The sequence below is a fragment of the Dermochelys coriacea genome, chromosome 8 (genome assembly GCF_009764565.3).
Source record: "Dermochelys coriacea isolate rDerCor1 chromosome 8, rDerCor1.pri.v4, whole genome shotgun sequence".
NCBI classification, from domain to species: Eukaryota; Metazoa; Chordata; order Testudines; family Dermochelyidae; genus Dermochelys; species Dermochelys coriacea.
This window is the reverse complement of record NC_050075.1, coordinates 97039325-97051139: the sequence shown is the minus strand read 5'-3', so window position 1 is coordinate 97051139 and position 11815 is coordinate 97039325.

The following is an 11815-nucleotide window of genomic DNA, read 5'->3' as shown; positions in this document are numbered from 1 at the left end:
CAGCTGTCCAAGAGACACACACTATTCTCTGCGGAACTCTCCTGATCACCTTGGAGCGCTTGTCTTTGGCAAATGAACAACAGGGAACAAGCTTCACCCAGCCTTTTTTTCCTCGGGTGCTTGTTTTATCCCTGGTTTCAGAGTAGCAGCCGTGTTAGTCTGTATTCGCAAAAAGAAAAGGAGTACTTGTGTGGCACCTTAGAGACTAACAAATTTATTAGAGCATAAGCTTTCGTGAAGTGAGCTGTAGCTCACGAAAGCTTATGCTCTAATAAATTTGTTAGTCTCTAAAGTGCCACAAGTACTCCTTTTTTTTTTTTTTGTTTTATCCCTGTAAACCAGACGACGGCCCTCAGAGAGTCTCTAATTTTATAACATTATAAGATTCCCTAACAATGGGTTAGAATGTGCAACTCTTACTCACCTTGAGAAGTACACACGTGTCTTAGAAGTCCTATAATATGCAGCTCATAGCATGAATAATCACTACTCAAGATAAGTAAGGTTTACACAGTCTGGGCCTATAGGATATCTCAGGGCTGATTTAAATGTTACCATTGTTTAACTATGCAGGAAATCCACAGATACAGGACCACACACATCATGCACCTGGAGGTGAAATTTGTCCTTATGACAATAGTAATCCATTGCTGTACTACTTCTTAAAAGATTTAAGTAACCTGGATTCACTTAAGTATCTCAAACAAATCAGCAAATGCTAAAATAGGAAAACAACACCTTTCCTTAGCAAGGAGAAATCCCGCAGAGAGCAAAGGCCTGTCTGCTTCCTCTTGAAGCGTGGGATTACATTTCATGGATTTGGATTACATCAATTTTTCAAGATGATTTCTACATGATTTGCAAATCAACTTTAAAATCAAAAGGTACTGTATAATTTTGCTGTAAATAACAAGCAATCACCTGAACTTTCTATAGAGAAGTGCGTATGGTTTACAGAGTGACAATTCTTACAGGAGACCTGTCCTATCATCCTCACTATAACACTGAAATCTGTTAGAGTCCTGCTGCAAACATTTACTTGTCTGAGCAATTTAAAGAACTCTTTTGTCACTTCCTTTATAAAAAATGTAAGACTTTAACATCATCTCTTTATAAAAAAATTAAATAGCATGGTTGGCACCCTTATAAAATTTTAAATTGTCATTGTTGTCATGTTCTTGATGTAAATTAAAGCCACATCATTCCATTTAGACATCTTTGGGAATTCATCCAGCTTCAAAGTCAGCTCAAAGGGAAAGGCAGGTCTCCCCTAACTAGCCGTGAGCACATAGTTAAGGTAGTACACAATATGTTTCAAATAGAGACGCTTCCCGACTTACGCAATCGTTTAGTTCCGGAATGCCTTGCATAACTTGAATTTTGTGTAAGTTGGACACGTATACCCGACCATTATGCAAAAAAACCTCCTATTTCTAGCTTACGGAATTTTTCCCGTAAGTGCGGATTTGCATGAATCAGGTCTTATGTAACCCAGGGAGATACAGGTGTCAGAAATGCAGGTGTCTAAAAGCATTTCCTTGAAAGAAAACTACACCTATTTTGCTTAGCACAGTAATCTGCATGTTGGATTTTGAATAAGACCATACGGAACATTTGAAAAGGGCTGTAAAGTCAAGTCTGCAGTTGAATTGCAGCCTTATTGCTATTTAAGGGTCTCATGTTGACTAAACACACTTGGGACCCAGATAATCTAGTGCACGGATCACAGGCCAAGCAGGTACAAACACTTGACTGTTAATTCTGCTCTGACTCTAATCCCCTTCTTTGGCTTTGGCCAGTAACTTAATTTGTCTGCCTCGCTTTCCCCATCTGTCAAATGGGGAGATAATACTTTTTGACACCAAGCCTCTAGACCACAAATAATTATACTTCGGTATCGCTAAAGCATTTTACATTCTTCCAACACTTTTGATATTTTCCTACAGTTACGCTTAAGATATCAAGCTGGGGCTAATGCTCTTTCAGTTTAGATTGCACTCATCGTCCAATCTCATCAGTGCTAACCAGTGTTTGGTTAGGAGTGTATGTATAAAATAAGAGGAGTCACGGCCTCCATACTTGCTACCCAGAGATAGACCAACTCTAGCAAGTCTCCAATGAGCATGTAAAAACTGCAATGTTTCAGAGGTTTATAACTTGGCCAAATTTGGGTGAATTTTAATGAGATGACAAAAGGCATGAAGGCAACCTCCAGCCAAATTTCAAGTCCCTCCTCCGAAGCATGGGGATACTACAGCTTCTCAAAGAAAAGGTCAACAGAATTTTTTTAACCTGCGCAAAACAACATATTTTCCCCTAAACTCTTTCTCAGAAATGACTGAACAAATCTGGCTAAAATTTTCCCAGAAAAGTTCAGCCTGAATCAGACAGCGAGTATGGAAGATTTCAACCAAAACAGTTCAAGTTTGGCAAAGTTATAAGTAACTGAAAACAGGATCTTATGCTCAGAAGTATCGAGCAACCTTAATAGTAAAGATGGGTGCTATCAGCCTCATCCATCATAATATAACAGCACTATTTTTTGTGTTTGTTTTTGCTAAGAGATGTATGAATTGCCATTGAAATATCACAACTTTTTACTCCTACATGCACCAGTTAATAGTCTCCACACATAAGATCATTAAAAAGTTTAGGCTACATCTCTCTGAGCAGCACCTGGTTACCTGGAAATTCTCTAAAATACCAGATTTTCAGAAGACACAGTATTAAAATATGTTGAAAAAAAAGGAAAACTTTTTTTTTTAAATTGAGAAGCAGGTATCAACCTTAACCTTCTTGTGAATTACATATGAGGAAAACAAGAATTCTTCAAGAAGAAGACAACTGAATAAGGAGATGTTTCTTAGGGCTGGCTGTCAGGAACTTAGGGGTGCCCTCTCAGCTGCAATCGCAACTATGAGGGTCTCACTTAACTGGAGCATCCTCATCTCTGCTCCCAACTGACCTCCAGGTTATGTGTCAAATACCCAAAGATAAATAAAATCAATCCTACCATTGGGACTGATTTTCCTTCCTGTTAAGGGGTCCTAAAGGGGATGGAAATAAGCCATAAATAATATAAGCAATAAATACTCTCTATTTAAGGGACTTTCCACCTGACACAGAGCTGCAGGAGCATGGTACAGGAACTGTCAGGGATGGGATGGGGTAGGGAGGGGATGTGGCTGAATGCACTGAGCCCCAGCTATTCTCCACTTCCCAAGGGCCACAGCATATGGGAAGCACAGTGTAAATTACAGCAGCTCTGAGACTACTTTGAATGTGCTGGCCCCGGAATGGCTCTATGGCTTAAAGCTACCTGTGCGCCCCACCATTCTCTCTGTCCTTGTGGTGAGCACAGAAACGTGAACAGCCAGGCTGTACTGCTTGTGAGACCAAACACCCAGCCTAAGGAAGTTTTTATAACCAATACTGGGATAGATTGTGTCAGTGAAGTTTCCTTGTACATACATAGACCAAATCTTCCAAGATTAACAGTCCCTCTTGGCAAGTTGACTGATGTCATTAGTGTAACAATGTTCTATTCACATCATGGCCGACTCGTGGGAGGGACACAATGGGCAAGGAAATTCATTACATGTAAATGGCAGACTTACCTTGTTCTTTTTTGCTAGAATCCTCTTTGCACATTAACAACCAGGCAAAATAACATGGGCCTGGCAAAGCATGATAATTCACTGCGTTGGCACACCTTTAATCCCTTATCAAATTATTGCAGCGATATGACTTTCAGGCAGCAAGCACCAAGATAAATCCTAATTGTGGGGGCCTGATCAGGAAGGTTAATAACCATTACAGATAAAGCACAGCTGGGTATACAGAAACTGTATGTCAGTTCTGTAAGCTAACTTTATGAGTCAGAAAGGAAGGTCTTGAGAAGTGCCCCAGGCTTTGGGAACTGAGAGATTCCAACTGAGCTTGTGTTATTCATTCACCATCTTCTCAAGAGCATGTGTTGTAAAACAGTACTTGGGCAACCTCATGTCTGGCTCAGAAATACCAGTCAATTCCCTTTGTGAACAGATATTTAAGGGCTCCTGGTGGGAGGCATAAAAACGATTTTGTACCTGTTCCTAGCTAGTGTTTATTAGGGGATATCTGATTTGAAAACAGAGGGGAAAACTCATCAAAATAACTTCCTTGTAAAACAAAGTAACTCACAGAGAGGACAGATGAAAAGACACAAAAGTTCTGGTGGAGTTGAAAAGACTTCCACCCTTGAGAAGCCAAGTCCCTTTAAACTCAAGAGTCATAGGAGCAAAGCTGAAGGGATGGAGAGAGTGGAAGCGCAAAGAGCTTGAGGCACTAAGGGACAGATTTTTATAAGTATTTAGGTGCCTAACTCCCATTGATTTCAATGGAGTTAGACACCTAAATATCTTTACTAATTCTGTGATGATGGGAACAGTATAAGAACATGAACAGAAGGCTTCTGCTTAATGCTGAGGACTGCAACTTGCTCTCAGCCTCACATATTTCCACACAGCCTATATTCATACTTGTCCTGGAATATAAGAAACATGGACTTGATCTTGCACCTACTGAAGTCAATTGCAACCTCCCACTATGATGCATAATCAGTCATTTGCACACTGCACAGGGACTTGTAGGATCAAGGCTCTAGCATCCTCTTGAACTGGGTCCAAGCTATTCCATGTCATAACAGCCATTTACTAATTAACAAAATGGACCTAAGATCAATGCATGTAAAGACCAGTCTTTATTGTGTTTTCACTGACTCACAAACCAGAGCAATCTGATGACATCCTTTATGGTTGTTATTAAAGTAACTCAGCCAAATACATTTTTGTTAAACTTTCTGTTGTTGGACACCCTCTAAGAGGTTTGGAAGTCACATTTCTTTCCCTATCAGTTTTGTCATTGTCTAGCTGGCAAATTTTTTTTTTTCACTCCATCTTGCAAACCTGAAAATTTCCCTTTACTATATATTTTTATTGTTTTGACTTGCCTGAAGGAAGTTGTTGCTAGGAGGACTGGATGGATCAGAAATGCAGTAATAGAATAAAGAGCATTTAAAATCTAAATTGCTGGCATAAATCCAGCCCAGATCAGATGAACCCAAAAGTTATAATCTGAGGGTTGCTTGATGGATTTGTGTGACATTCTCAGTCCCGCTGCCAGTCAGCAGGGGTTCACGTCATAAAAACCATCACCGCCACAACTGACATTAACACTGTTGTTGGAAGGCTCCAAGGATTGATTGAACATGGAGACTCATCTAGCCTCTCAGCCTCAGAGAGTTCCTCTAAGTCAGTGGTTCTCAACCAGAAGTACCCCTGGGGGTAAGCAGAGCTCTTCCAGGAGGTTCATCAAGTCATTTTCATATTTACTTAGTTATAAGGTTACCAGATAGCAACTGGTAAACTGGAAAAAATGGAATGGGGGGGGGGGTAATAGGCGCCTATATAAGAAAAAGTCCCTAAAAACGGGACATCTGGTCACCTTACTTAGTTATACAACAGGCTACATAAAAAGCACCAGTGAAGTCAGTACAAACTAAAATTTCATACAGACAATGACTTGTTTATACTGCTCTATATACTATACACTGAAATGTAAGTACAATATTTATGACAGGTTTCAGAGTAGCAGCCGTGTTAGTCTGTATTCGCAAAAAGAAAAGGAGTACTTGTGACACCTTAGAGACTAACAAATTTATTTGAGCATAAGCTTTCATGAGCTACAGCTCACTTCATCGGATGCATTTGGTGGAAAATACAGTGGGGAGATTTATATATACATACAGAGAACATGAAACAGTGGGTTTTATCATACACACTGTAAGGAAGTGATCACTTAAGATGAGCCATCACCAGCAGGGGGCAGGGGGGAAATCCACACAGACACACCCCTGGACCCCCGACCTGGGGTATTCTATCTGCTACCCAAGATCCATAAACCTGGAAATCCTGGACGCCCCATCATCTCAGGCATTGGTACCCTGACAGCAGGATTGTCTGGCTATGTAGACTCCCTCCTCAGACCCTACGCTATCAGCACTCCCAGCTATCTTCAAGACATCACTGACTTCCTGTGGAAATTACAGTCCATCAGTGATCTTCCTAAAAACACCATCCTAGCCACTATGGATGTAGAAGCCCTCTACACCAACATTGCACACAAAGATGGACTACAAGCCGTCAGGAACAGTATCCCCGATAATGTCACGGCAAACCTGGTGGCTGAACTTTGTGACTTTGTCCTCACCCATAACTATATCACATTTGGGGACAATGTATACCTTCAAATCAGCGGCACTGCGATGGGTACCCGCATGGCCCCACAGTATGCCAACATTTTTATGGCTGAATTAGAACAACGCTTCCTCAGCTCTCGACCCCTAATGCCCCTACTCTACTTGCGCTACATTGATGACATCTTCATCATCTGGACCCATGGAAAAGAAGCCCTTGAGGAATTCGACCAGGATTTCAACAATTTCCATCCCACCATCAACCTCAGCCTGGACCAGTCCACACAAGAGATCCACTTCCTGGACACTACGGTGCTAATACATAATGGTCACATAAACCCCACCCTATATCGGAAACCTACTGACCGCTATTCCTACCTATATGCCTCTAGCTTTCACCCAGATCACATCACATGATCCATTGTCTACAGCCAAGCTCTACGATATAACCGCATTTGCTCCAACCCCTCAGACAGAGACAAACACCTACAAGATCTCTATCATGCATTCTTACAACTACAATACCCACCTGCTGAAGTGAAGAAACAGATTGACAGAGCCAGAAGAGTACCCAGAAGTCACCTACTACAGGACAGGTCCAACAAAGAAAATAACAGAACGCCACTAGCCATCACCTTCAGCCCCCAACTAAAACCTCTCCAACGCATCATCAAGGATCTACAACCTATCCTGAAGGACGACCCATCACTCTCACAGATCTTGGGAGACAGGCCAGTACTTGCTTACAGACAGCCCCCCAACCTGAAGCAAATACTCTCCGGCAACCACATACCACACAACAGAACCACTAACCCAGGAACCTATCCTTGCAACAAAGCCCGTTGCCAACTCTGTCCACATATCTATTCAGGGGACACCATCATAGGGCCTAATCACATCAGCCACACTATCAGAGGCTCGTTCACCTGCGCATCTACCAATGTGATATATGCCATCATGTGCCAGCAGTGCCCCTCTGCCATGTACATTGGTCAAACTGGACAGTCTCTACGTAGAAGAATGAATGGACACAAATCAGACGTCAAGAATTATAACATTCAAAAACCAGTCAGAGAACACTTCAGTCTCTCTGGTCACTCGATTACTGACCTGAGAGTGGCTATCCTTCAACAAAAAAATTTCAAAAACACACTCCAACGAGAGACTGCTGAATTGGAATTAATTTGCAAACTGGATACAATTAACTTAGGCTTGAATAGAGACTGGGAGTGGATGAGTCATTACACAAAGTAAAACTATTTCCCCATCTTATTTCTCCCCCCCCCACCCCGCCCCCCACTGTTCCTCAGGCGTTCTTGTTAACTGCTGGAAATGGCCCACCTTGCTTGTCACCATGAAAGATTTTCCTCCTTTCCCCCATCCTGCTGGTGATGGCTCATCTTAAGTGATCACTCTCCTTACAGTGTGTATGATAAAACCCCATTGTTTCATGTTCTCTGTGTGTGTATATAAATATCCCCACTGTATTTTCCACCGAATGCATCCGATGAGGTGAGCTGTAGCTCACGAAAGCTTATGCTCAAATAAATTTGTTATTCTCTAAGGTGCCACAAGTACTCCTTTTCTTTTTACAATATTTATATTTCAGTTGATTTATTTTATAATTATATGTTAAAAATGAAAAAGTAAGCAATTATTCAGTAATAGTGTGCTGTGACACTTTTGTATTTTTAGGTCTGGTTTTGTAAGCTAGTAGTTTTTAAGTGAGATGAAACTTGGGGGTACACAAGACAAATCAGACTTCTGAAAGGGGTACAAGAGTCTGGAAAGGTTGAGAGCCTCTGCTCTAAGACAAGGATAGGGCATACTGAGGGAGGCTTAAATCATCACTGTCCAGACTGTACCTGTTTGGTAGATAAGGAAAATGCTTCAATCTCCAGGGCTATCAATCTAGCACCTGTTATGAATAGACACATGGATGCATTCATACAGAAGTACCTGATCATGAAGGATCAGCTGGAACAAAATGTTGTTCCCAGACATGTATTACAGAAATCACAATTAGGGGATGAAGCTGGTTAAATGCAGAAGGCTTGAAATGAGTAAAAAGCTGAAAACCACTATGGAGTGCATTAGTTCAATATCTGATATGTGCTGAAAGAGAATTATGACAGACATCTGAGAACTGTAGTGCTGGAAAAAATGAGAGAACACTCCACTACTATCGTAGAATCTTTACATTGCATGAGGATAGAAGAGGGATTTTGGATTTTTCCTATGAGCATCTCCCTCTGGTCTGTAGTGTACACATTCAGGAAGATCCAATAGACATCTATAAACTAGAAACAGAATTTACTCTGAAATAATATCCTCCACACATATTCTGTGGGTAACCTTATACAGTTTATGGGAGTAAGCTCTGCTCAAGGCATCAAGGATATGTACTGCATATAATGCCAAGATTTTTATCTCAATTTGAAGTATGAGACAGTTGATATGTAGTGGTTTATGGACAGGTGGATATTGACACAACTGATTAACTGCTGTTGGAAGTATCATGCTTCCAGACAGAGAAACATTTATTGTGCTGCTGAACGTTCTGAATAGGTACAAAGAGAACACACCTGCTGTGCTGCTGGGTATTCCAGGCAGAACACACCTGCTGTGCTGCTGGGTATTCCAGGCAGAACACACCTGCTGTTGGATGGTTCCAGGTATGCACCAGCAGAATGCACCCGTTGTGCCACTGATGTTCTAGGCAGCGTACTTCCAAACATTCCATTAACGTATAAATCCACGGCGTCAATGCCAACAGCAGCAGTTGGGTGGTAGAGGACCAGCAGCAAAAGGGTTAAACCCAAACTACACAGCAAAGAGCTCTCATTTATTTTATGCTTCACTGAAGATATCATATGAGATCTGGGGGCTCTTTTCTATCTGGGGTTATGCTTTGCTGCATTTTTGAAAATGATGTGCCTAATCTACAGAGTTTTTCCCAGGCTACACTGTGGTATGATCCCGCGTATCTCAATAGAATAACCAGTAGTTTTTAGAGACATGTTTGCTCACATTGGTTTATGATTCAGAGATTGAAGTGACTGGTTAACCCTCTCCAAGATGACTATTTCATTTATGGTATTCAAGAGATAAATGGTTATTCCAAAGCACAAATTATTCTGTATAATTGTATCTCTAGTAAACGGTAAGCCAGAATTGCTCACTACCCGTACTTTCTCTGCTATAGTGTCCTTTCCATTTAATAGTGGCCTAGATATCATTTATAAGGGGTGGCCACATCTGGAGATCTACTACTACTGGAATTTACTAAAATCTAGACAATTTGTGGAATAGACTAATTTTGCATTGGTGAGAGGAGCTCAGCAACTCCCCATCTTTGCTGTAGGCTGGACTGTGCAATCTTTACTCATGTTGGAAAGTCCTTAATTCCATAAGTAGTCCCATTGACTTCAGTGGAATAACTCATGGGAATCAATGCTCACCAGTGTGAGTACGGGTTGCACAATCTAGCCCTGTGTTTGGTTGGAGGGGAGGGCAGGGCAGGGCAGGAAAGAGGAAGGGTTATTTACATCTCTCCTCACACTCTGCCCCATACCTGGGCAGGTGTTTTCCTGTCTGACTCCTCCTCTTTCCCCACCACACTGTCAGGGGACTAGGGCAGATAAATTTGGCAGCTCCATGTGAAGAGGGTCAGAGATGGAACTTTCTTTGGAGACACTTTATTGTGTCACATCACAATAAGACATTGCACGCACACACACATATATATCCTCAGAACAGCAGTAATCTTTTCCAATTATGATTTTCTGAAATGGATAAAGTTATTATTCAGAAAGACTTGGGAAGCAGCCCAGTTTCAAATAAGTAGAATGGGGAGTGCTGTGCCAGTTTGATTAGCCAGCAGAAAATGAGCATTGATCAGCAGCTAGTGGTGGGTAGGGGCCCTATTTATTCTCCCTTGGATCCTACCAGCATTCGATACTAACTACAGTTAGCAGTGGGTATCTACTAGCATTATCAACTATAAACATTTCTCAAGTATCAGAGAGGTAGCCATGTTAGTTTGTATCCACAAAAACAATGAGGAGTCCAGTGGCACCTTAAAGAATAACAGATTTATTTGGGCATAAGCTTTCATGGGTAAAGAACCCACTTCTTTAGATGCATAGAGTGAAAATTACCAATGCAGGCATTATTATACTGACACATGAAGAGAAGGGAGTTACCTTACAAATGGAGAACTAGTGCTGACAGGGCCAATTCAATCAGGGTGGATATAGTCCATTCCCAGTAACTGATGAGGAGGTATCAATACCAAGAGAGGGAAAATTGCTTTTGTAGCGAGCCAGCCTCTCGCAGTCTCTATTCAAGCCCAAATTAATGGCGTTAAATTTGAAAAGCTACAATTCATTTGCAAATGTAACACCCCGACTGCTGGGTCAGGGAGGCTAGCCCCCAACTCCACCCCTTCTTCCCTCCCCCATCCCTACCGGAGCCCAGAGCCCCCCACCGCGGCCACTGGTCTCCGCCCTGGGCTAGCACCCCCAGCCCCAGAGTACCAAGAGGGCGGGTGGTGCAGCCCCAGCCCTGTAGCGCCAGGAGGGCGGGTGGGTGGCGTACACAACTCCAGCGCCAGCCCCAGCTGGGGCCACTGCACAGGGGAACTGGGAAGAGTGGGCCAAAGTGGGAAGCAGGAAGGGTCTGGGGGCAGAGTGTGGGTGGGGCCACGCCTGGCTGTTTGGGAAGGCACAGCCTTCCCCAGCCTATGATATCCACCGCCCATGGGTAAGAGTGAAGTCAAGGATAATGTGAGATGCACTCTCTGCCTCCTCCTGCACAGTAATCCCAACCCCTGCTTGGATCTGACCTAGGATCCCAGATACAGCTGCATAGTGTGGTGGTGTATTTCTAGTGAGTATTCTTTACTGCGGAGAGTTAAATGGACTAGATGTATAATCAGGATGTGCATGTGATCAGCTTGTTCACAAAGAGCCAACTGTCTCATACTTCATCCAGGACTTAAAAATGCCACTCTAGTGCTATGATCTCATGGTTACAGCAGTGTTTAATTTGTGCCAGGTCAGAGCCCCGGCACCTCTGGACTTGCTGCATCAGTTATGAGTGTAAAAAAAATTGCTTGAGCCCTGGCACCTTTCATTACAAATTAAGCACTTGGTTACAGCAATAGGGCATGGAGTCAGGACTCCCAGATTCTGTCCCCAAATCTGCAACTGATGCTTTGTGTAGTTTTGGGCATGTCATTTAACTGCTCTGGGGCTCAGTTTACCTAGCCATAAAGTGGAGGATAATGCTCACCGACTGTATATGGAGATGTTAAATAGTAACATTTCACTTAAATGAGTCTTAGTTCATAATAAATTCTTATATGGTGCATTTTGCAAAGCACTGTCCATTTCCAAATATACTAACAACAAACCTGTGAGGTAAGTCTGTATTATTACCATCATGGTAAAACAGCAAAGTTAAGTGACTTTCCTAATTTTGCTCGGCAAGTCTGCTGTAAAACTGGGATAGGAACTCTCTAGTTCCCAGCACAGCCTACCCTTTCTAACATTTAATGTTTTTAAACCCTAGATGAGA